We start from the raw sequence: 25,728 nt of genomic DNA on the forward strand, positions 1-25,728 counted from the left end.
GCCTACGACGTCAGCCGCTGCCACCACTTGGCTCCAGCCTCCCGCCCCAGCGCGCCCTCCCGCGTCCGATGCCGCGTCTCGGCTCTCGCCAGCCCGTGTGCGCATGCGCAGACCTGACTCGTCCGTCCAGGCTCTGCCACGGGCCTGGGAGAGATTCAAGTGTCTGGCTTTCCCTCCAGCCTGCCCCCAGTACCCCAGCCTTCTCAGCAAGGGAAGAGGAAACATGGAGTTTACCCCCACTCCCAATAAACCGTGCTGCCCTCTGGAGGGCGGAAGCAGCTGAGGGCAATTGGGTTCGAGTGGATGTTTTTTCTGTCCTTTGCACAAACACGTGGGCTCCTGGGAGCTGCCCTGCTTGTCCTGGGGTCCTCCTTCCTGGTCCTCCAGGCCTTGCCCAGGGCCTCTCCCCGTCCCTCTGCCACATTTCAGGAAGCTGAGAATGGCTTGGAGTGAAGGGGGAGACACAGTGTCCACAGCACGTCACAAGTTGAATAAATACTTTCACTTCTCATTTCCCCATTTGGGCGGAGCCGTCCCTGGGTACACCAGCCTATTGGCCGATATTTTGCTCAGAGCCCGGGCTGTTACCCTGGACCCAGGCCAGGCAGAGTGCAGGGATCGGAGGCCAGGCCCTGAGGAGGCGAGGGCCACGACCTGAGCACCAGGTGAGTCTTTATCTCCCCCTTTATCTCTGGCAGTATTTCTGCTTTCGTGCCTTTAGTCCAGTTCCTGTCTAAAGCTTTACTTGAGTTTAGTCCTGCTTTGCAAAGACACAGGTATGCAATACAGTGAAATCAGAGTACGGCATGAGGACACTGTTTTTGAAACTGCAGCAGGACGGTTCTTGGTGTGACTCCAAGTTGCCGTAACACACATGATTTCCTGTTTGCAGCTGCTGCTCAGCAGGCCAGGACTCAGAACACGAGAGTCTTTGAAGCAGGGATGTGATATTTCCCCATGACCTTTCAACTCTCTCCTGTCCCCCTGCCTTCTTCTACCTTCACATAAGTGATGTCGAACAAGTACTTTGGCTTGGGGTCTGAGTTCTTCCTCCTTGATCTTTGTCAGAAGAAGGGGAAAAAAAGAGAAAGGCCCAGGACGGCAAAAGACTAGTGCAGGCTGAATATTTTTATTTTCACTTTAATTTCCTGTTCCAGGATGGCAGATACTTCTGCAAAGAAAAGAGATAGAAATCCTATCTTTTTCTAGTAATGGGTTCAGAAATAACACTGCTTAATTTTTTAATTTAAACATTTTTAACCCCAAAGAAACACATTATATATGGTTGTTCATAAAGCTTCAAACAACATAGAGGTTCATAGAGGAAAACATTCTCTTCACTACTGGACCCCCACCCCCAGTAGCTTCCCCTCCTGGTCTCATCAAGAGTCTTGAGTTCAGCCTTCCTTGTTTTTTTCTATGCATTTACCTATATACAGTGTGTTTTCATAAATACAAAATTTGTGTTCCAGTCTTGTAATAAATGGTATTATATTGCACATGTTGTTCTGCATTTTCTCTTATCTTAATAGTGGAAATCTTAGACATCTTTTCACCTTAATACATATAGACCTACCCCACTTTTTTAACAGTGACATGCCATTCCATAGAATTGATGTACCAAATTTTTTTAACCCTTTCCCAATTGAAGGACATTCAGGTTATTTCCAGGTGTTCACTTTTACCAACAAGCTGTAATAACAGTGATTATTTCTTTTTGTTTTTTGTTTTTGCATATATACAAGTATTTAACTTGTGTCAAAATCTAAATAAGTGGAATTATTGAGGCAATGGGTGCTAATAGTTACTTGCTTATAGATCCTGCCAAATTGCCTTTCTTTTTTTTTTAATTCAGAAGAGTATTTAATGATTGAGAAATGTCTTATATATCATGATTTACACATATAATTAAACTAATAATTTTCCAGGATTTCATCAAATATTTGGACATTGAGAAAGAATTAAAATTTTGGAATTATAAGATTTTGGATTTGCAAAAATATCCAATTCTGATAGTCAATCGTAGCTTTCAAAACAGGATTCTGCTACTTATCTAGGACTCTAAGGAAGGAAAGACTAACAGTTTGTGGAATCCAAGCAGAATATGATTAAAAGAAGTCATATGATGTATAGCAACACATCAGAAAGGTCAGCATTGGCCATAGTGCTTGTGAGTAATTTTACCTTTACTGCGTTCGTGTGCAGCACAGAAACGACAGTTGTTAACATAGGTTTGACCATGGGATGCACAGAGTAGATAATATTTGCTGGGGCAATCAACTGTACCATTTCTCTTACACCAATTCAAGAGCTTCTGCTCCTTTTTTCTATACATGCCAGTTTCAGAATGAAGAACAAGGGTCAAGATGATGGAAACAACTTTGATCCATAACGAGAATGCAGACATTTGAGCGAGTCTGTGGAGGAAAATCCTCACAGAGAGGGATAACAAGTCTGGAGAAACAACAGCTCTGGGGACTGGGAGATCTTGTTCACCTTTCTGCCACAGCCCCAAATTGCCTTTCTAAGTGGCTGAAGCAATGTACTTTTCTTCCAATAGCAAATAAGATGGATGAGCCATCTCCTCACATCCAGCCAGATTTTACAAAGCTGATGGATAAAGAGTTGCATCCTCATTTAATTTGTATTTTCCTGATTATGTGGGAAGTTGAACAGTTTTTTATGTTTATTGGCCATTTAAATTCTCTCTTCTATGAATCATTCATTTATTTTTTGCCAGTGTTATTCAGTTGAGCTGTTTGTCCTTTTTTTCATGATATGAGGGAGTTCTCTAAATATTTCAGTAAGTATAAAAATACTTTTCTTGTCCTTTAACTGTAGGGTGACTTTTACCTTATTAAGGCTTAAAAGTTGAGGTATACACCTATCATGGTATTGATTTTGTAAGATAGATGCACGATCATTGTTAGAAATAAAGTCCTGGGGAAAGTTACTAACAAATTTCATGATCACTGCCAGGTTTACGGTAGTCCTTGTGTTCTTCAAGGTGGCAGATTTGATTCTACCTTTATTTCAGGAGAAGTTTCTTCAGTATCTGTGAAAATGTTTTCTATTTCCATTTTTAGGCCTAATTCTTCTTACATTGGTATGACTTTAGTCTTCACGGCTCTGATGTGCTGCCTAGTGCTTTCATCTTTTCAATTTTGTACTCTGTGTTCATAATGGTTGTCTCAAACTTTTCCTCCATGATGATTATTTAATTTTGGGTAGGTTTTTGTTTCTTGTAATTTCTGATTTTAAAAAGAATTGATTGTGTTGCTTTTTGAGGGGTATCTTAATTTGTTTCTACAGCTCTGCACTCTCCACTTTAACCCATATTTTGTTAATTTACTATCTCATTTTCACATTTTTTTTAAATTTATTTTTATTTTTTATTCCAGCATATGGGGGTACAAATGTTTAGGTTATGTATATTGCCTTTGACCCACCTGAATCAGATCTTCAAACGTATCCATCCCCCAGACAGTGCACACCACACCCATTAGGTGTGAATATACTCACCCCCTCCTCCTCTCCCATCTGCCCAACACCTGATGAATGTTATTACTATGTGTGCACTTAAGCATTGATCAGTTAAAACCAATTTGATGGTGAGTACATGTGGTGCTTTGTTTTTCCATTCCTGGGATACTTCACTTGGTAGCATGTGTTCTTGCTTTATTTAGGTTTTGTGTGGTAGTAAGCACTGTGGTGACATTCTGCTTCTCTTCTTCAGATTGCAATTCTGTGCTCCTCTGTTCTCTCCTGTGCCTTCCCTGGCTTTACAGCCATTTCGCTGTGCTTCACCCCAAACTTCCCACTTGCTCAGTCGTAATCCCAGTGAATTTTTATTTTCATGTTTCCTACCTTGTCTGAGGCCAAACTGTTTCCCATCTGAGCTACAGTTTGAAGGCTCTGATTCTTAATGATATTTCTGAGGATGCAAGTAATTGATTAAACCGTTGTTTTCCCCACTGATTTGCAGTGTTACCCTTTTCCTTAACCAAGTTGCCATATAGGCAGGTGCTTTTCTGTGTTCTCTGTTCTCTGCCATTGGTCCGTGATTGCCTCTGCTTGTGCCAGAACTACACTGTCACAAAGGTGACAGCGTCCCAACAACTCCTGATACATGATGGAGAAAATCTTCTTCTCCTCTCCTTCCAAAGTGTCTCTTGGCCCTTCGTGCTTCCAAATCAACTTCTTAAAAATCTTATTGTGATTTTGTATAGGATTGCATTGAGTCTATGGATCAATTTGAAGGGATTTGACATCTTTACAATATTATGTCTTCCATATCATGAATATGTTATATATTTATATATCTTACTAATTTAAAAATAGTTTCTAATAAAATTTCTATTTTTTTTTTTTTTTTTGAGACAGAGTCTCGCTTTGTTGCCCAGGCTAGAGTGAGTGCCATGGCGTCAGCCTAGCTCACAGCAACCTCAAACTCCTGGGCTCAAGTAATCCTCCTGCTTCAGCCTCCTGAGTAGCTGGGACTACAGGCATGCACCACCATGCCTGGCTAATTTTTTCTATATATATTAGTTGTCCAATTAATTTCTTTCTCTTTATAGTAGAGACGGGGTCTCGCTCTTGCTCAGGTTGGTTTCAAACTCCTGAGCTCAAACCATCTGCCCGCCTCGGCCTCCCAGAGAGCTAGGATTACAGGCATGAGCCACAAAATTTCTATTTTTATGTTTGAAGGTTTTTGTACTTCTAGATTTCTTCATAGATATTTGATGTCTTTGTGCTTTTATAAACTACAGTAGTCCTCCCTTATCTGTGATTTTGTTTTCCATCATTTCAATTACTAGTGGTAAAGGTAGGTCCTAAAATATTCAATGGAACATTCCAGAAATAAACAATTTATAAGTTATAAATTGCATGCCATTCTGAGTAGTGTGATGAAATCTCATGTAGTCCCTCTCAGTCCCACCTGGGACATGACCCATTCCTTTGTCCAGCACCTCCACGCTGAAGATGCCATTCACCTGCCCATTAATCACTTAGAAGCTGCCTTGGTTATCAGATCAACTGTTGTGGTATCACAGTGCTGTGTTCAAGCAACTCTTATTTTACTTAATAATGGCCCTAAAGGAGGAGAGTGGTGCTGCTGGCAAGTTGGATATGCCATAGAGAAGCCGTAAATTGCTTCGTTTAAGTGAAAAAGTGAACACTCTAGAAACGATAAGGAAAGAAAAGAAAATTAATATGCTCAGGTTGCCTAAGAGCTACAGTATAATGTCATATTTTGAGAGAGAGACCACACTCACGTAGAAGGCACTATTTTACTATATTCTCTCTTATGTATGAATATGTATAGGTGACCCCTGTTCTGATCTATGGTTCTATTTTTTATTTGTTTCAATACTGTAATGCTTTACTGTAAAATACTTTTACTATAAAATCATAAATTTATGATTTTATATATAATGTTCTGTAACGTATCTTTCTGGAATTCAATTGAGAGACATTGAATAAAAAGTTAAATTTAGGAAGAATTTACATCTTAAAGAAGTCTGAATGATCCCAGCTATAAACATGTATGTCTCTTCATTTATTCAAGTGTTCAAGTATTTGAATTTCTATAGTAATGTTTAATGGGTCCTGTGGTATTCTTATTGGATCAACTTAGTGCTAGGCATTTAAAAATTTTATTTGTGTAATACAGACATTTTTAACAATATTAATTTTCTGACACATGAACACAGGATACCTTTCCACTGATTTGTGTCTTCTGCAATTTCTTTCATCAATGTCTTATAGTTTTCATTATCCAAATTCCTCACTTTCTTGGTTAAATTTATTTTTAAGAATTTTATTCTTTTTAATGCTACTGTAAATAAGATTATTTGCTTACTTTTTCCTCAGATAGTTTGTTAGTGTATGGAAACACAACTGATTGTTGTATGTTGATTTTATATTCTGCAACTTCACTGAATTCGTTTATTGGTTCTAATTTTTTGGTGGCAACTTTAGTGATTTCTATTAATATATATACAAGATCATGTGATTTGGAAGTAGAGACAATTTTTGTTCTTCCTTTCTAATTTGGATGCCTTTTATTTCTTTTTCTTGCCTAAATGATCTGGCTAGGACTTTCAGTACTGTGTTGAATAGAAATGGTGAGAGTGGGCATCCTTGTTTTATTCCTGGGTTAGAAGAAAAGCTTTCAGCTTTTTATTGTTGAGTATGATGTTAGCTGTGGGTTTGTCATATATGGCCTTTATTGTGTTGAGGTACATTCTTCCTATACCTAATTTGTTGAAATTTTTATCATAAAAGGATGTTGAGGTTTTCAAATGCTTTTTCTGCACCTGTTAATATTAAAATATTCGTATAATGTTTGTCCTTCATTCTGTTAATGTTGTATATGACCTTTGTTGATTTACATATGTTGAATCATCCCTGTATCCTGGGGATAAATCCCATTTGATCAAGGTGAATGATCCTTTTAGTGTACTGTTGAGTTTGGCTCGCTAGCATTTTGTTGAGAAATTTTGCATCTATGTTCATCAGGGATATTGGTCTGTAATTTTCTTTTCTTGTAGTGTTCTGAGCTGGCTTTGGTATCAGGGTAATACAGACCTCAAAAAATGAGTTTGGAAATGCTCCTTGCTCCTCATTTTTTTTTAGCTTTTGAGAATGATTAGTATTAGTTTTTAGTTGAAATGCTTGGTGGAATTCACCAAGGAAGCTATCTGGTTTTTCTTTCATGGGAGGTTTTTGATTACTGATTCAATATTTTTACTCATATTGATGTGCTTAGATTATTCGTTTATTTTCAATTCAGTCTTAGTAGGTTGTGTGTGTCTAGGAATTTATCCATTTCTTCTAGATTATCCAATTTGTTGGTATATAATTGTTTAAAGTAGTCTCGTGATCCTTTGTATTTTTAGGGTACCAGGTGTAATGTTTTTTTTTTTTCTCATTTATAAGTTTATTTATTTGAGTCCTGTCTCTTTTTTTCCTTGGTTAGCCTAGCTAAAGATTTGACAATTATGTTTATCTCTTCAAAGAACCAACTATGAGTTTTGTTGATCTTTTCTATTGTTTTTCTACATTCTATTTATTTTTGCTCTAATCTTTATTATAACCTCCTTGCTGTTAACTTTGGGCTTAGTTTGTTTTTCTTTCGAAGGTATAAAGCTAGACTGTTTGAAATCTTTCTTTTCTCCAAATGTAGGGGAGAAAACTTGACTCTTAGAACTTCTGTTGCATTCCATAAGTTTTGGTATATTGTATTTTCAATTTTGCTTGTCTCAAGATATTTTCAATTACCCTTTTTGACTTCTTTGACCTGTTGGTTGTTCAGGAATGTATTGTTAAATTTCCATGTATTTATAAATTCTCCAAATTTCCTCCGATTATTAATTTCTAGTTTCATACCATTGTGGTCAGAAAGACTTGATATGATTTCAACCTTCTTGGCTTTTTTAAGACTTGTTTTGTGGCCTAATATATGATGTATTCTAGAGAATGTTCCATGTACACTTGAGAAGAATGTGTATTCTGCTGCTATTGGACAGAATGTCTGTTAGGTCCAGTTGGTCAGAAGAGTATTTCAATTTCAACATTTCCTTCATGATTTTTCTAGCTGATTGATCAATCATTAAGAGAGGAGTATTAAAGTCCCCTACCATTATCGTATTGCTGTTTATTTCTCCTTTCAGTTCTGTTAGCATTTGCTTTATATATTAAGGTGGTCCAATACTGGATGCATAACCATTTACAACTGTTACACTTTTTTGATGAATTAACCTCCTTTTCCATATATAATGACTTTCTTAGTCTCTTGTGACATTATACATTTTGTCTGATATAAATACAGATGAATATAGTCACCTCTGCTTTCTTTTGGTTACTTTTTGCATGAATATCTTTTTTCCATTTCTTCACTTTTAGCCTTCATGTGTTCTTAAAGCCAAAATGAATCTCTTATATGTAGCAAATTGTTGGATCTTATTTTTTATTGTTTTCTGAGTGTTTTATACTTTCTTTTTCTGTTCTTCATTTTTTTTAGCTTTCGTTGTGATTTGATGACTTTTTGTGGGGTATACTTTGATTCTTTTCTCATAATTTTTATCTACCATAGATTTTTCTTTTGTGGTTTCCATGAGGCTTACATAAAATATTTTCTAGTTATATCACTCTATTTTATGGTAACAACTTCGATTGCATACAAACTCTGTATTTTTACTTCTCTCCCTATTTTGATTTATTGATGTTAAAATTTGCATCTTTTTTATAGTATGTATCCAATAACAAATTATCATTATACTTATTTTTTAATTTGTTTGTTTTTTAACTTTTACAACAGAATGTAAAGTAATTTATGCACAATCATTACAATTTTAGAGAATTCTGACTTTGGCTATATATTTACCTTTACCAGTGAGTTTCATATACTCATATGTTGTTAATGAATATCCTATCATTTTACCTTGAAGAACTCCCTTTACCATTTCTTGTAAGACAGTTTTAGTCTTTTGTGTGTTTGTTTTTGTTTTTGTTTTTTGTTTTTTTTTTTTGAGACAGAATCTCGCTTTGTTGCCCAAGCTAGAGTGAGTGCCGTGGCGTCAGCCTAGCTCACAGCAACCTCACACTCCTGAGCTCAAGCAATCCTCCTGCCTCAGCCACCCGAGTAGCTGGGACTACAGGCATGCACCACCATGCCCGGCTAGTTTTTTCTATATATATTAGTTGGCCAATTAATTTCTTTCTATTTATAGTAGAGACAGGGTCTTGCTCTTGCTCAGGCTGGTTTCGAACTCCTGACTTCGAGCAATCCGCCCGCCTCGGCCTCCCAAAGTGCTGGGATTACAGGTGTGAGCCACCGCGCCCGGCCTCTTTTGTGTGTTTGGACAAGTCTTTATCTCTCATTCCTTTCTGAAAGACAGCTTTGCCAGGTGGAGTATTCTTGGTTGGCCTGTTGTCTTTCAATATTTTGAATATATCATCTCAGTCTCTTGGCCTGCACAGTTTAGGCTGAGAAATCCATATGGGGGATATCTTGTATATGATGAGTTACTCTTTTCTTGCTGCTTTCAAAATTCTCTCTGTTTTTATCTTCTGACAATATAATTATAATGTTTCTTGATGTAGACCTTTTGTGCTCAACCTGTTTTGGGACTTTTGGACCTCGTGAATCTAGATGTCCATTTCTCTCCCCAAATTTGGGAAGTTTTCAGCCATTATTTCTTTTTTTTAATTTTAGTGTATTATGGGGGTACAAGTGTTAAGGTTACTTATATTGTCCATGCCCCCCTCCCCCCTCGAGTAAGAGCTTCAAGCATGTCCATCCCCCAAACATTGCACATCTTACTAGTTGTGGTTGTATATGCCCATCCCCTCCTCCCCCCTCCCACCACCATTATTTCTTTAAATGGACTTTCTGATCATTTTTCTCTCTCTTCTCCTACTTTAATTCCTATAATATGTGTGTTGCTTCACTTGATGGTGTCGCATAAATCCCATAGGCTTTTTTCATTCATTTTCATTCTTTTTCTTTCTGCTCCACTCAGTGGATAATTTTTAATGACCTATCTTTGAGTTCACTTATTCTTTCTTCTGCTTGATTGAATCTCTGTTGAAGCTCTCTGTTAAATATTTTCAGGTCAGTCATTGCATTTTCCAGCTCTAGCATGTCTGGGATTTTTTATGATTTCTATTTCTTGTTGATGTTTTAATTTCATTTATATATTATTTTCTAATTTTTTTGTTGTCTATCTGTATTTTCTTGTAGTTCACTGAACTTCCTTAAAAGTATTATTTTTAATTCTTCTTCAGTAAGTTCATAGATCTTCATTCCTTTGGAGTCAGTTATTGGGGCTTATTAGTGTCTTTTGCTGGTGTTATTTTTTCCTGACTCTTTATGATCCTTGTATCCTCATATTGCTATCTGCACATTTAAGGAAGTGGCAACCTCTTCCAGCCTTTACAGATTTGCTTTGGAAGGGAATGATGTAGATTCATCAGTCCATCCTGGGATTCTGGATGGGCCAGCTGGTAGTGTCCTTGGACAGGCAGAGTTTGCTATTAGGGTCTCTAGTTGGGTGGAAACATTGCCTGTGCTCTGAGGTTAGGTGGGGCCACTGGCTGGTCTCTGTGGTTGGGTTTGTCTCTTGGCTAGGCTCTTTGACTAGGCATGACTGACCTGCCTTTCCCAACATTCATTCTAAATTTTACACACAAATAAAATACTTTATTAGTTCAATTTTTATAAAAATAGGATCATAATACATTAATCTGAACCTGATATTTTTATTCAACAGTATAACTATGTCCTTCCATTCAAATTACTAGAAATAAATAGCTGCATAATATTTCAACAGTATTTATTTATCATCATATACTCAACAATTCATCCAAACAATCAGGTTGTTTTCAGGTTGGTGGTATGTGTTATTGTTGTTTATTTCTTACTAAAAACAATACTTCAATACATACTTTCTTATTTATGCATATCTAGTCAATAAATATATATTGAACACCTTGTATGTATTAGGTACATAAGAAAAATCAATGGAAAAAACAGGCAGAATCCCTGTCCTTGTGGCTTATATATTGTAGGGAAAAGAGAGACAATGAATAAGACAATAAACAATAAATAAAACAAATAAGTAATTCATTTAGTATGTTGGCCAGTGACAAGAACATGGAGAAAAGAAAGAACCAGATTATGGGCTTGAGAGTACAGGGGGCACTGGGGGATTGTGATTGTGATTTTAGATACGTTGGTCAAAGCAAGCATCTCTGAGAATGTTACAAGGAGCAAGTACTTAAAGGAGACAAAGAAGTTAGTTTACTACATTGATATCTGGACAAAGACTATGCTAAAGAGAGGAAACAGAGAGTATCAAGTCCCTAAAGCTGGAGAGTGCCTGATGTAGTCAATAAACAGCAATGAGGTTGGTGCAGCCAGAGAGAAGTGAGCAAGGGGAGAGGAGAGAAGGGCTAGATCATTTTAGACCCTTTGAAGAGTGTAAGAACTTGGTTTTCACTTTTGAAGAAATGGGGAGCCATTGACAGTTCTAGAGTTCTTGTTTGTATAGGATGCATATTAGTGTTTTTATTTCTATAGGATAAATTCCAAAAGTGGGACTGCTGGGTCACTCTGTAGTATATCTTAAAATTTGGTAGATATTGCCAGAGCTTTTCTTTTCTCGTTCTTTCTCTCTCCTTTTTTTTGGTTTTACTTTATTATTTTATTTTTTTATGTCAGCATATTATGGGAGTACAAATGTTTAGGTTATATGTGTTGCCTTCCCCCCATTGCCCCCCAAAGTCAGAGCTTCAAGTGTGCCCATCCCCTAGATGGTGTGCATCACACTCATTATGTATGTATATACCCATTCTCTCCTCCCCCCTCCCATCTGCCTGATGCCCGATAAAGGTTATTCCTATATGTCCACTTAGGTGTGGATCAATGAAACCAATTTGCTGGTGAGTACATGTGGTGCTTATTTTTCCATTCTTGGGATAGTTCACTTAGTAGAATGGGTTCTAGCTCTATCCAGGAAAATGCAAGAGGTGCTATATCACCGTTGTTTCTTATAGCTGAACAGTACTCCATGGTATACATATACCACATTTTATTAATCCACTCATGTATTGATGGGGCACTTGGATTGTTTCCACATCTTTGCAAGTGTGAATTGTGCTGCTAGAAACATTCGGGTGCAAATGTCTTTTTTATAGAGTATCTTTTGTTCTTTTGGGTAGATGCCCAGTAATGGGATTGCTGGATCAAATGGTAGATCTATTTGTATCTCTTTAAGGTATCGCTATATTGCTTTCAACAGAGGTTGCACTAATTTGCAGTCACACCAGCAAGTGTAGGAGTGTTACTATCTCTCTGTGTACATGCTAACATTGATTGTTTTGGGACTTTTTGATAAAGGATATCTCACTGGAGATAAATGATATGTCATTGTGGTTTTGATTTGCATTTCCCTGATGATTAGAGATGTTGAGCATTTTTTCATATGTAAGTTGGCCATTATTCTGTCTTCTTTTGGAAAGTTTCTGTTCATGTCCTTTGCCCACTTTTTGATAGGGTTGTTTAATTTTTCCTTGATGATTTTCCTGAATTCTAAATAGATTTCTAGTTATCAGCCCTTTATTGGATGTGTAGCTTGCAAAAATTTTCTCCCATACTGTAGGTTGTCTGTTTGCTCTCATGACAGTTTCTTTGGCTGTGCAGAAGCTTTTTACTTTGATCAGGTCTTATTTCTTTATTTTTGTTGTTGCTGTGTTTGCCTTTGGGATCTTCTTCATAAATTCTTTGCCTAGGCCAATGTCTAGAAGAATATTTCCAATGTTTTCCTCTAGAATTCTAATAGTTTCTCACACCTAAGGTTTAAGTCTGTTACCCAGCGTGAATTCATTTTTATGAGAGGTGAAAGATGCGGATCCTGTTTTAATTTTCTACATGTGGCTATCCAGTTTTCCCAGCACCACTTATTGAATAAGGATTCCTTTCCCCAGTGTATGTTTTTGTCAGCTTTGTCAAAGATTAGATGGCTATATGAGGATGGTTTTATATCTGGGTTCTCTGTTCTGTTCTACTGGTCAATGTCCCTGTTCTTATGTCAGTCTAGAGCTGTTTAATTACTATAGCCTTGTAGTATAGTTTGAAATCTGGTAAATTGATACCATTTTGTTTTTATTGCCTAGGATTGCTTTTCCTATATGGGGTCTTCTCTGGTTCCATACGAAGCGTAAAATTATTTTTTCTGTATCTGTGAAAAATGATGATGCTATTTTAATAGGGCTTGCATTGACTCTGTAGATCATCACTTTGGGTAGTAGAGACATTTTAACAATGTTGATTCTGCCGACCCACATGCATGGTGTGGTTTTCCACCTGTTTACTTTGCCAGAGCTTTTCTGAAAAGGTTGTAGCAAATCATGCTCATATCAGTAATGAATGAGTGTCTGTTTCTCTGAATCTTCTCCCACACTGAATAGTATCACTAATGAAATTGTGTTTGCCAATCTAATAGGTGAGAAATGGTTTCTCATTGATGTTTTAGTGTGTATGCATTCATATGTTTATTGGACATTTTAATTTTCTTTTTTCTAACCTGCCTATTCAGGTCCATTTGAGGGAGGGTGCTTTTTTTTTTTTTAACTTCAGCATATTATAGGGGTACAAATGTTTAGGTTATGTGTGTTGCCTTCCCCTTTCTTCCTGCCCATAGTCAGAGCTTCAAGTGTGCCCATCCCTCAGACAGTGTGCAGTGCACTCATTATGTGTGTATATACCCATCCTCTCTTCCCCCCTCCCATCTGCTCGATGCCTGATAAAGGTTGTTCCTATATGTCCACCTAGATGTGGATCAATGAAACCAATTTGCTGGTGAGTACATGTGGTGCTTATTTTTCCATTCTTGGGATAGTTCACTTAGTAGAATGGGTTCTAGCTCTATCCAGGGAAATGCAAGAGGTGCTATATCACCGTTGTTTCTTATAGCTGAATAGTACTCCATGGTATAATATGCCACATTTTATTAATCCACTCATGTATTGATGGGGCACTTGAGTTGTTTCCACATCTTTGCAACTGTGAATTGTGCTACTAAAAATATTCGAGTGCAGATGTCTTTTTTATAGAGTGTCTTTTGTTCTTTTGGGTAGATGCCCAGTAATGGGATTGCTGGATCAAATGGTATATCTACTTATATCTCTTTAAGGTATCTCCATATTGCTTTCCACAGAGGTTGCACTAGTTTTGTTATTTTTAATTAATAGACTGGAGTTCTTGTCTATTAATATCTGATATATTAACACTTTGTCATATGTGTTGTAAATGTGTTTCTATACTTTTATATCTTTATTGCTTTTTTTTTTAATTTTTTTTTTTGGCATATTATGGGGGTACAGATTTTAAGGTTTCAATAAATGCCCATTTCCCCCCTCCCCCCACAAGTCTGAGTCTCCAGCATGACCATCCCCCAGATGGTGCACATCTCACTCATTATGTATGTATATACCCGCCCCCCTCCCCCCTCCCACCTGCCCAATACCCTATTACTGTAGCACCTATGTGTCCACTTAGGTGCTACTCAGTTAATACCAGTTTGCTGGAGAATATATCTGGTGCTTGTTTTTCCATTCTTGGGATACTTCACTTAGTGGTATGGGTTCCAGCTCTAACCAGGAAAATATAAGATGTGCTATATCACCATTGTTTCTTAGAGCTGAATAGTACTCCATGGTATACATATACCACATTTTATTAATCCATTCTTGGATTGATGGGCACTTGGGCTGTTTCCACAGCCTTGCAATTATGAATTGTGCTGCTATAAACATTCGAGTGCAGGTGTCTTTTTTGTAGAGTGTCACTGGATCATTTGGGTAGATGCCCAGCAATGGGATTGCTGGATCAAATGGTAGATTCACTTGTATCGCTTTAAGGTATCTCCATATTGCTTTCCACAGAGGTTGAACTAGTTTGCAGTCCCACCAGCAGTGTATCTTTATTGCTTTTTTAAACACTTATATCTATTAAATCTTTCTCTTGCTATTTTCTTTTTGTATGTTTGTTGTCTGACTCAGATGTTTATCCTATCATATAAATATTTACATTATTTTATCCAGCTTTAATGGAGTTTCAGGTTGCAAGTGCACCACAGTTACCTAACAGTTTCAGAAGAATTGATTTTTGAAAATTTACTGTATTTTTTATAATTGGGGGTACTTTATATATCTTTATTTATATTTTATTTAATTCCTTCAATAAGGTTTTATAGTTTTCTTCATATAGGTTTCATACCTTTCAGGTGTTTATAAATATATGTATGTGTATTTACTATTATGGCTGAGTATTATATATTTTTCAATTTATGTTGCTGCAAACAAAAACTATAAATTTTATATATGTACTTATTATTCATACTTCTTGGCCAATTATTTTCTTGTTTTTATGTATTTTATTAAGTCTCTAAAGTTTCTATGTATATGGTCATAAAACATAGTATATATTATTTTAGTATTTATACCAATTATTTCCTTTTTCTATCTTGTTGCATACATATATATAATTATATATATATATATATAATAATGGTGTTAATGGTAGAAATTTCTGCAATGTTTTGCATTTTAATGACTTTACCATTTTAATGTTTATTGTAACATTTCCTGGTTTTAGAGACTTTATATTGTGTTAGTTTTTATTTCATATAGAGTTTTTATAAAAATTGCTGCTAGGATTCATCAAATTTTCTTTAAAAACATTTGTGGATATATATACTTTTTCTGCTTTTATTTGTTGATGTAAAATCATAGAGCAATTTCCTAATGTTGAACCAAGTTTGTTTTACTCATTCTCATTACTTTTCACTTTTTTTCTTATGTTTTAAAATAAACTCTAGCTTTCAACAATTTGGATAGAACTAGAGATCATTATTCTAAGTGAAGTATCTAAAGAATGGAAAAACAAAGACCACATGTACTCACTATTAAATAGGAACTAACCAATGAGCACACATGTACACACAGGGAAGTAAAACTCAGTGTAAATCAAGCAGGTGAGAAGGGGGAGGAGGGGCTGGGCAAAAACCTACCTAATGGGTACAATAAACAGTATCTGGGGGATGGGCACACTTATAACCCTGACTCAAGCATAACAACATCAATATATGTAACCGAAAACATTTGTACCCCCATAGTATTTTGAAATTAAAAAAAAATAATCTCTAGCTCCAAATTTTATTTTATTTCTGACATAACAAAATGGGCTGTTTTATTTTCTAAAATCTCTAAGTAATTTATTTTCTTTAACATCCATGTGTTTAGCTTTTACTGATTGTAACTTATTAAGACTTCTTTTGCGACAGAATTATGCTCAATATTGATATATGTTTTTCAAAGATATTGAGAAAAAGGTGCTCTCTATTTTTAAGTCACAAGATTAAATGATAAATCATTTTAATTTATCCAGAACCTACATATTTTACATATGTCGAGAGTAAAAAATTAGAGCTGAATTGTTTTTCAATGCCCATAAAACATTCCCCCATTATTTGTTTCTTCACTTTTGATTTGACATTGATGGGAACATGCTTGCTTTGTGTATTGTTTGCAGTTGCATACCATAACATGCTTATCTTTGATTTTTTTTTTTTTTTTTTTTTTTTTTTTTTTTTTTTTTTTTTCTATTTTATTTTTTTTTATTTTTTTTTTTTTTAATTATTTTTTTTATTTTGGCATATTATGGGGGTACAGATTTTAAGGTTTCAATAAATGCCCATTTCCCCCCCTCCCCCCAAAAGTCTGAGTCTCCATCATGACCATCCCCCAGATGGTGCACATCTCACTCACTATGTATGTATATACCCGCCCCCCTCCCCCCTCCCACCTGCCCAATACCCTATTACTGTAGCACCTATGTGTCCACTTAGGTGCTACTCAGTTAATACCAGTTTGCTGGAGAATATATCTGGTGCTTGTTTTTCCATTCTTGGGATACTTCACTTAGTAGTATGGGTTCCAGCTCTAACCAGGAAAATATAAGGTGTGCTATATCACCATTGTTTCTTAGAGCTGAATAGTACTCCATGGTGTACATATACCACATTTTATTAATCCATTCTTTGATTGATGGGCACTTGGGCTGTTTCCACAGCCTTGCAATTATGAATTGTGCTGCTATAAACATTCGAGTGCAGGTGTCTTTTTTGTAGAGTGTCACTGGATCATTTGGGTAGATGCCCAGCAATGGGATTGCTGGATCAAATGGTAGATTCACTTGTATCGCTTTAAGGTATCTCCATATTGCTTTCCACAGAGGTTGAACTAGTTTGCAGTCCCACCAGCAGTGTAGGAGTGTTCCTCTCTCTCCGCAACCACGCCAGCATTTATTGTTTGGAGATTTTTTGATAAAGGCCATTCTCACTGGGGTTAAGTGATATCTCATTGTGGTTTTGATTTGCATTTCCCTGATGATTAGAGATGTTGAGCATTTCTTCATATGTTTGTTGGCCATTCTTCTGTCTTCTTTAGAAAAATTTCTGTTCAAGTCCTTTGCCCACTTTTTAATGGGGTTATTTGATTTTTTCTTCCTAATTTTCGTGAGTTCTAAGTATATTCTAGTTATCAGTCCCTTATCGGATGCATAGGATGCAAAAATTTTCTCCCATTCTGTAGGTTGTCTGTTTACTTTCATGACTATTTCTTTGGCTGTGCAGAAGCTTTGTAGTTTGATCATGTCCCATTTATTTATTTTTGTTGCTGCTGTGATTGCCTTTGGGGACTTCTTCATAAACTCTTTGCCCAGGCCGATGTCTAGGAGAGTGTTTCCAACTTTTTCCTCTAGAGTTCTAATAGTTTCATATCTTAGGTTTAAGTCTGTTATCCAGCGTGAGTTGGTTTTTGTGAGAGGTGAAAGGTGTGGGTCCTGTTTTAGCCTTCTACAGGTGGCTATCCAGTTTTCCCAGCACCATTTATTGAAGAGGGATTCTTTTCCCCAGCGTATGTTTTTGTCTGCTTTGTCAAAGATGAGACGGCTATATGAGGATGGTTTTATATCAGGATTCTCACATCTGTTCCACTGGTCAATATTCCTGTTTTTGTGCCAATACCATATTGTTTTAATTACTACAGCTTTGTAGTATAGTTTAATATCTGGCATATTAATGCCTCCCATTTTGTTTTTGTTGCCTAGAATTGCTCTTGATATTCGGGGTCTTCTTTGGTTCCATACGAAGCGTAAAATTATTTTTTCTATATCTGTGAAGAATGCTGATGGGATTTTAATAGGTATTGCATTGAATCTGTAGATCAGTTTGGGTAGTATAGACATTTTGACAATATTGAGTCTGCCGATCCACGAGCATGGTATGGATTTCCATCTGTTTACATCCTCTGTTATTTCCTTCCTCAGTGTTTCATAGTTCTCCCTGTAGAGGTCTTTTACCTCTTTGGTTAAATATATTCCTAGGTACTTTAATTTCTTTGTTGCTATTGTGAAGGGAATTGAGTCTTTGATTTGGTTCTCAATTAGATTGTTGTTGGCGTATATGAATGCCTCTGATTTCTGTGTATTAATTTTGTATCCTGAGACTTTACTAAATTCATTGATCAGTTCCAGGAGTTTCTTGGTTGAATCCTTGGGGTTTTCTAGATACAATATCATATCATCAGCAAACAGTGAAAGTTTGATCTCTTCTGCCCCTATTTGGATACCTTTGATTCCATTTTCCTGTCTGATTGCTGTAGCCAAGACTTCCAGCACTATGTTGAATAGAAGTGGAGATAGTGGGCAGCCTTGTCTGGTTCCAGTTCTAAGTGGGAATGATTTCAGTCTTTCCCCATTCAGTATGATGTTGGCTACGGGTCTGTCATATATGGCTTGTATCATTTTTAGGTATGTCCCTTCTATGCCTATTTTCTTAAGTGTTCGTATCATGAAAGGGTGTTGAATTTTGTCAAAGGCTTTTTCTGCATCTATTGAAAGAATCATGTGGTCTTTGTTTTTGCTTCTGTTGATGTGGTGAATTGCATTTATAGATTTACGTATGTTGAACCATCCCTGCATCCCTGGGATGAAGCCCACTTGGTCGTGGTGGATTATTTTTTTGATAAGTGTCTGGATTCGGTTAGCTAAGATTTTGTTGAAAATTTTTGCATCTATATTCATTAGGGATATTGGTCTGTAGTTTTCTTTTTTTGTTGCATCCTTTCCTGGTTTTGGTATCAGAGTAATATTCGCTTCATAAAAGGTGTCGGGGAGGTTTCCGTTCTTCTCGATGTTGTGGAATAGTTTCTGCAAGATAGGTACTAGTTCTTCTTTGTAAGTATGGTAAAATTCAGGTGTGAAGCCATCTGGACCGGGACTTTTCTTTTTAGGGAGATTTTTAATTGCTGTTTCTATTTCAGCTGTTGAGATTGGTCTGTTCAGGGAATCTATTTCTTCCTGGTTGAGCCTAGGGAGGCTGTGTGTTTCTAGAAATTTGTCCATTTCCTCCACATTTTCCAGTTTGTGTGCATAAAGATTTTTGTAGTATTCATAAATTGTATCTTGTATCTCTTTGGGATCAGTTGTGATATCTCCTTTTTCATTCCTGATGGAGCTTATTAGAGATTTCTCTTTTCTGCTTTTCGTTAGCTTAGCCAATGGAGTGTCAATTTTGTTTATTTTTTCAAAGAACCAACTTTTTGTTTTATTAATCTCCTGAATAGCTTTCCTGTTTTCAATTTCGTTTAGTTCTGATTTGATCTTGTTGATTTCACTTCTTCTGCTGGGTTTGGGGTTGGTCTGTTCTTCTTTTTCCAGCTCTTTGAGTCGTTTCATTAGATTGTCTATTTGTGATCTTCTTGCCTTTTGGTTATAGGCATTTATGGAGATAAACTTTCCTCTCAGAACTGCTTTAGCTGTGTCCCAGAGGAGTTGATAACTTGTCTCTCCATTGTCATTTTCTTCATAGAAGTTTTTTATTTCCGTCTTGATTTCTTCATTTACGAAGTAATCATTTAGTAGGAGGTTGTTTAATTTCCACGTTTTTGTGTAGAAATGTGAGCTTCTGTTAGGGTTGATTTCTAGTTTTATTCCACTGTGATCTGAGAAAGTACATGGTATGATTTCTATTTTTTTAAATTTCTTGAGATTTTCTTTGTGTCCTAGGATATGGTCAATCTTAGAGAATGTCCCGTGAGCTGATGAGAAGAACGTATATTCAGTGGATTTTGGGTAGAATGTTCTGTAGATGTCTGTCAGACCCAATTGTTCTAGAGTTTTGTTTAAGTCCATTATTTCTTTATTAATTTTCTGTTTGGAGGATCTGTCTCGTGCCGTCAGTGGGGTGTTGAAATCCCCGGCGATTATGGAGTTGCTATTAATCCATTTGCTTAGCTCCAGTAAGGTTTGCTTTATGAATCTGGGTGCACCTAAGTTGGGTGCATATATATTTAAAATTGTTATCTCCTCTTGTTGGACTGTGCCCTTCACCATTATATAATGACCCTCTTTGTCTTTTACTACTTTTGTTGGTTTAAAAACTAAATCGTCTGAAATTAGAACTGCCACACCAGCCTTCTTTTGGTTTCTATTTGCTTGGAATATTGATCTCCACCCTTTTATTTTTAGTCTATGTGCATCCTTGCAGGTTAAATGTGTTTCCTGAAGACAGCATATACTTGGCCTGTATTTTCTTATCCATTCAGCCAGCCTATGTCTCTTGAGTGGAGAGTTTAAGCCATTCACATTTATTGAGAGAACTGATAGGTAAGGTAGATTACTGATCATTCTGTTGGGTTGGATGTTGTTGCTATGATTTCTGTCTTGAGCCATTGTAATATCTGGCCTTTAATATCTTTGGGTTTTGGTTGTTTTTATATCCGTGGATTATTATTATGATGTTCCGTGCATAACGCTGTTTTAAGTACTTCTTGTAGGGCTGGTCTTGTCTTGGTGAATTCTCTGAGCCTTTGCTTGTCTGAGAATGTTTTTATTTCTCCTTCATATATGAAGCTTAGTTTTGCAGGGAATAATATTCTAGGCTGGGCATTGTTTTGTTTCAAAAGAGTGAGAATGGGGCCCCAGTCTCTCCTTGCTTGTAAAGTCTCATTAGAGAAGTCTGATGTTATTCGAATTGGCTTTCCCTTGTATGTCACTTGCTTCTTTTGTCTTACAGCTCTTAGAAGGGCCTCTTTAGTTGATACTTTGGTCAGTCTGATGACTGCATGACGTGACGTCTTCCTGTTTGCATTGAATCTCCCAGGGGTCCTCTGGGCTTCTTGAACTTGTATATCGAGATTTTGAGCAAGGCCTGGGAAATTTTCCTCTATTATATCTTCAAAAAGCTTGTCCAGCCCTTGAGTGTTGTCTTCCTCCCCTTCGGCTAAACCTATGACCCTCACGTTAGGTTTTTTCACATAATCCCACAGCTCTTGTAGACTTTGGTCTTTTCTCTTGTTTCTCTGCTGTATTTCTGTGACTGATTTATTTAATTGGAAGGTGTTATCTTCAAGCTCTGAGATTCTTTCTTCTGCTTGATCTACCCTGTTCTTGAGACTTTCCACAGTATTTTGTAGTTCTCTGAGTTGATTCTTCATCTCCAGGACTTCGGTTAAAGTTTTCTTCACTGTGTCAATCTCTTTGTTGAACCTTTGTTCCATTTCTTGGAGGTTTTTTGTGTTTTCTTGGTGTTGGTTATTGAGTTGTTGTTGCAGCTGGGTGAGTGTTCTTATGATCCACATACGAAATTCCTTTTCTGTCATATTGGTTGCCTGATTTTGGTCGGTGTCCGTTTCTAGGGGGCTGGTGCTCCTCCTTGGGGGTGTGTTTTCCGTTTGGTTCTTCATATTTCCTGAGTTCTTTCGCTGACTTCTTCCCATGTCGATCAGTTGTTGTTTCTTTCCTTAGGTTATTGTTTGGGTATTCACACACCTTGTTTAGTTTCTGAGGCGTTAGGTGGTGCCTGTGGGTGAAATTGGACCACTCCCTGTATATTGAGTCAGTGGATGCCGTGGAAAGGCTGTGCAAGATGCCACCCCTGTCAGTAGGTGGCGTTTGCTTGGAGGAACAGGCTATGGTGTTGATTTTGAGTCCTGTTATCAGCTCTCGTTCTGGGCGGAGCTGGGTTGGGTAAGCCTGCCCTCAGGCCGTTAGCAGGGGTCAAAGTTCTGTTCTCAGCTTACAGGGAAAGCTGTCAGGGCAGGGCTGGAATGGTCCCGCTCAGCCAGAAAGTCTGGAGGTGGGGGTGGGGCTGTCTGAGACCCGCAGTCTGCAGCAGGCCTCGCTTCTTTCCACCCTCCCCAACTCTGCAGCTACTCCTGGGCCTCTGCCAGCAGGCCAGACCACAAGCCACCAGGCCTCCCCGGACTGTGGTGCCGGCGGGGAGGTTCCCTGCACAGGAACGCCACCTGGGTTGGGCGCACGGCCTCCTCCTGGGAGGAGGGTTGCCCTCTAGGACGCCGATCCGCCCCTGGAGGCACACAGCCCTCAGTAGGCTGTTCGCGTATAATCCTTCTGTGCCCGGGGCAATGCTAGCCCTCGGTGCAGGGGATCTGGTCTGCAAGTCCGACCTCTGGGTCCCAGAGTTCAAACTGTATTCCCACCAGGGAGAGGATTTCCGGTCCTAATTCACCCACAGGGAGCCCAAGCTGGATCTATGTCTCTCAGCCTCTGAGTCGGCAACGTTTTCCTGGGAACACGGTGCCAGCAGCACCTGGGAGGGCGGGCGGGGTCCCAAACGGGAAGGTCCCGTTCCCTGGAGGTGCCTCCGGCTGGTGGCTGTATTGTCTCTCTGGGCAGCCGCGGGTAGGGTCGGCGGAGGGGAGGAGGAGGCAATATGGCGCCTGCCGCACGGCTCGGGTCCGTGCACACGGAGGTGCCCGGAGGAAGTTGGGAACCTGGTGCCACGTCTGCTACAGGCTCACCGTTGGCAAGCGGCGGCAGTCTCTGGGCTGATGTCCGCAGGTCTCTCCACCCACTGGGGAGCCCGCCAGCAGTCCCGAATGCAGGAGAGGGGAAACAGCTATTCCACCTACCCTTGCCGCTGGTCTCCGGGCTGCTCCGGTGGTCTCAGCCTCCAGTTCTCCTCCGCAGCCTCCTCCCGTGGAGTCTCCCGGGGTCTCAGGTACCCCTCCTTCCGGCCCTTGTCCGCTGTATGCTCGTCTTCTTGCTTCTTTCCTCTGGTTTCTGCTAGAATTGGTCTTTTCTGTAGAGACCCTCTGTCTGGCGGTGTTATTCGTCCGCCATCTTGCTCCGCCCCCTCCTTATCTTTGATTTTTAACAAATTCTGTGTCACTTTGTCTTAGTTTTTTAGTTGGGTTAGTGTTTTTAGTTGGGTTCTTAGTGTTTTTAGTTGGGTTCTATGCCTTTCAATATCATCATTTAAAAAAATTTCAGCATATTATGGGCATACATGTGTTTATGTTAAATATATTGCCTTTGCCCTGCCCAAATCAGGGCTTCAAGTGTGTCCATCCCCCAGACAGTGCACACTGCACCCATTAGGTGTGAATGTACCCATCTCCCTCTCCTCACTCCACCTGCCTGACACCTGATGAATGTTACTACTATATGTGCACATAAGTGTTGATTAGTTAATACCAATTTGCTGGTGAGTACATGTGGTGCTTGTTTTTCCCATTCTTGGGATACTTTAAGTATCCCAAGAATGGGAAGTAGAATGGGTTCCAGCTCCACCCAGGATAATACAAGAGGTGTTAGATCACTATTGTCTTTTGTGGCTGAGTAGTACTCCATGGTATATATATACCGTATTTTATTAATCCACTCGTGGAAATATCATCATTTTTTCATTTACATTTAGTTTTATAGATAATCTTTTATACCATTTTAACATTTTATCTTTTATAACTCATTGTCTTTTTTCTTTTATCTCTCTAAAAATACAAACTATGTTATATGCTTTTTATTTTTACTTTTAAGTATTTCATAAGGTTTATAAGGTCTGATTTTACTCAATTAGTAGTTATTTTCAACTTTTCAAATTCATTCTTTATATTTCTGAGATTGTCACAGTTGAATTTTAAACCATATTGTTCAACCATATTGTTTTCATGCTTGAAACAAATCATTTAACTCACATTTCCCTTTACCAGTCAACTCAAAAGTGTGAGGTTGTTTATATAATTCGAAGCTTTACATTCAAATAGGTATTATTTGGAATTTTTCTTCTGTTCCTATAATATCTGTTTCTCTATGGTAACATTTTTCTTTTTTAAAATTTATTCTTTCTAATATTGGAGCATTTCCTCAAATGTCTGTTAATTTGTAGTTATCTGTTCCTACATAAGAGGAAGCTCCAGAAATCAGCCAATGTGATTCACCAAATTAAAAAATAAAAATGAAAAACCATATGAATACCTCAGTAGATATACTTGATAAAATTCAACATCTGTTCATGACAAAATTCTAAGCAAATTAGGAATAGGTAGGAACTACCTTAGTCTGTTTCAAAATATATATTTATTTATTTATAATATATGTGTGGTATATACATGCACATCAACATCATACTTAATGGTGATACTTAATGCTTTTTTTCTAAAATTGGAAACAAGGCAAGGAAGTCTACTCTCACCACTTCAACATTATATTTAAACTCCTAACCAGTATAGTAAGACAAGAAACAATTGTTAGAAAAGAAATAGCAAAATTGTCTTTATTTACTCATGACATGATTATTTTTCTTTTTTTAAATTTTAAAATATTAAGGAGGTACAAATAGTTTAGGTTATATGGATCATTTTTATAATGTCTGAGTCCCAGCTATAGGTGTTCCATCACCCAAATAGTGCTCCTACTACCCATTAGCTTGGTTTATTTCCCTCCCTCCTCTCTTCCTCCTGCTAGATTTCCACTGAGTTTACTTCCTTCTGTGCACATGTGTGCATATTGGCAAGTTCCAATTTAATAGTGAGTATATGTGGTGTTTGTTTTTCTATTCTTGAGACATTTCACTTAGGAAAATTGTCTCCAGGTCTATCCAGATTGTTGCAAAAAGCATTAATTCTTCCTTTTTATGGCTGAGTAGTACTCCACGGTATACATATACCACATTATTCTAATCCCCTCATGAATTGATGGGCACTTGGGTTGATTCCACATCTTTGCGATTGTGAATTGGGCTGCAATAAACATTAGAGTGCAGGTGCCTTTTTGATGAAAGGACTTCTTTTCCTTTGGGTAGATATCCAGTAGTGGGATTGCTGGATTGAATGGTAGGTCTATTTTTAGTTTTTTGAGAAATCTCCATACTGTCTTTCATAGAGGTTGTACTAATTTGCAGTCCCACCAACAGTATATAAACATTCCTTTCTCTCTGCATCCATACCAACATCTGTTGTTTTTGGAATTTTTAATAAAAGCCATTCTGACTGGGGTAAGGTGATATCTCATTTTGGTTTTAATTTGGATTTCCCTGATGATTAGTGATGCTGAGCATTTTACATATGTTTATTGATCATTTGTCTTTCTTCTTTTGTCTGTCTTCTTCTTCTGTTCATGTCTTTTGTCCACTTTTTAATAGGGCTTTTTTTTTTTTTTTGCTGATTTACTTGAGTTCTCTGTAAATTTTGGTTATTCGCCCTTTATCAGATGTGTAGCTTGTAAATATTTTCTCCCATTTTGTAGGTTGTCTATTTGCTCTGGTGATTGTTTCCTTGGCTGTGCAGAAGCTTTTTACGTTAATAAAATCTCATTTATTAATTTTTGTTGTTGCCATCGGGGCCTTAGTCATAAATTCTTTGCCCAGGTCAATGTCTGGAAGAATTTTTCCTACATTTTCCTGTAGAGTTCTTATGGTTTCATTTTTAGATATAAATCTTTTATCCATCTTGAGTTTATTTTTGTGAGTGGTGAGAGGTAGGGGTCCAGTTTCATTCTTCTGCATGTGGCTATCCAATTATCCCAGCACAATTTAAAGGAAAACTACAGACCAAAATCCCTTATGAATATAGGTGAACAAATCCTCAATAAAATATTAGCAAGCAAAATTCAATAGCTCATCAAAAAAAAAAAAATAATCCACCAGAAGCAAGTGGGCTTCATTCCAGGTATGCAAGATTAGTTCAATATGCGTAAATCAATACATGTGATTCACCACATGAAAAAAGGCAAAAACACAGACCATATGATCATCTCAATACATGCAGAAAAAGCATTTGACAAAATCCAGCACCCTTTCATGATAATAACCCTCAAACTAGGCATAGAAAGAATGTCTCAGAATTCTAAAACTTATA

General features: G+C 37.6%; 1 protein-coding gene across 8 annotated transcripts in view; it reads left to right on the forward strand.

Annotated features, from left to right (window-relative positions):
- The first annotated feature begins 524 nt into the window (after positions 1-524).
- The window catches only part of SP100 (SP100 nuclear antigen), an 87,713-nt gene continuing 62,509 nt past the window's right edge, over positions 525-25,728 (forward strand). For all 8 annotated transcript variants that reach the window (XM_076006022.1, XM_012749441.3, XM_012749443.3 and 5 more), the window contains exon 1: positions 525-665. The gene's annotated coding sequence lies outside the window, so the exon portion shown is untranslated. The remainder of the gene's footprint in view (positions 666-25,728) is intronic.

Source organism: Microcebus murinus, chromosome 8, assembly GCF_040939455.1.
Source record: "Microcebus murinus isolate Inina chromosome 8, M.murinus_Inina_mat1.0, whole genome shotgun sequence".
Taxonomy (NCBI): Eukaryota; Metazoa; Chordata; class Mammalia; order Primates; family Cheirogaleidae; genus Microcebus; species Microcebus murinus.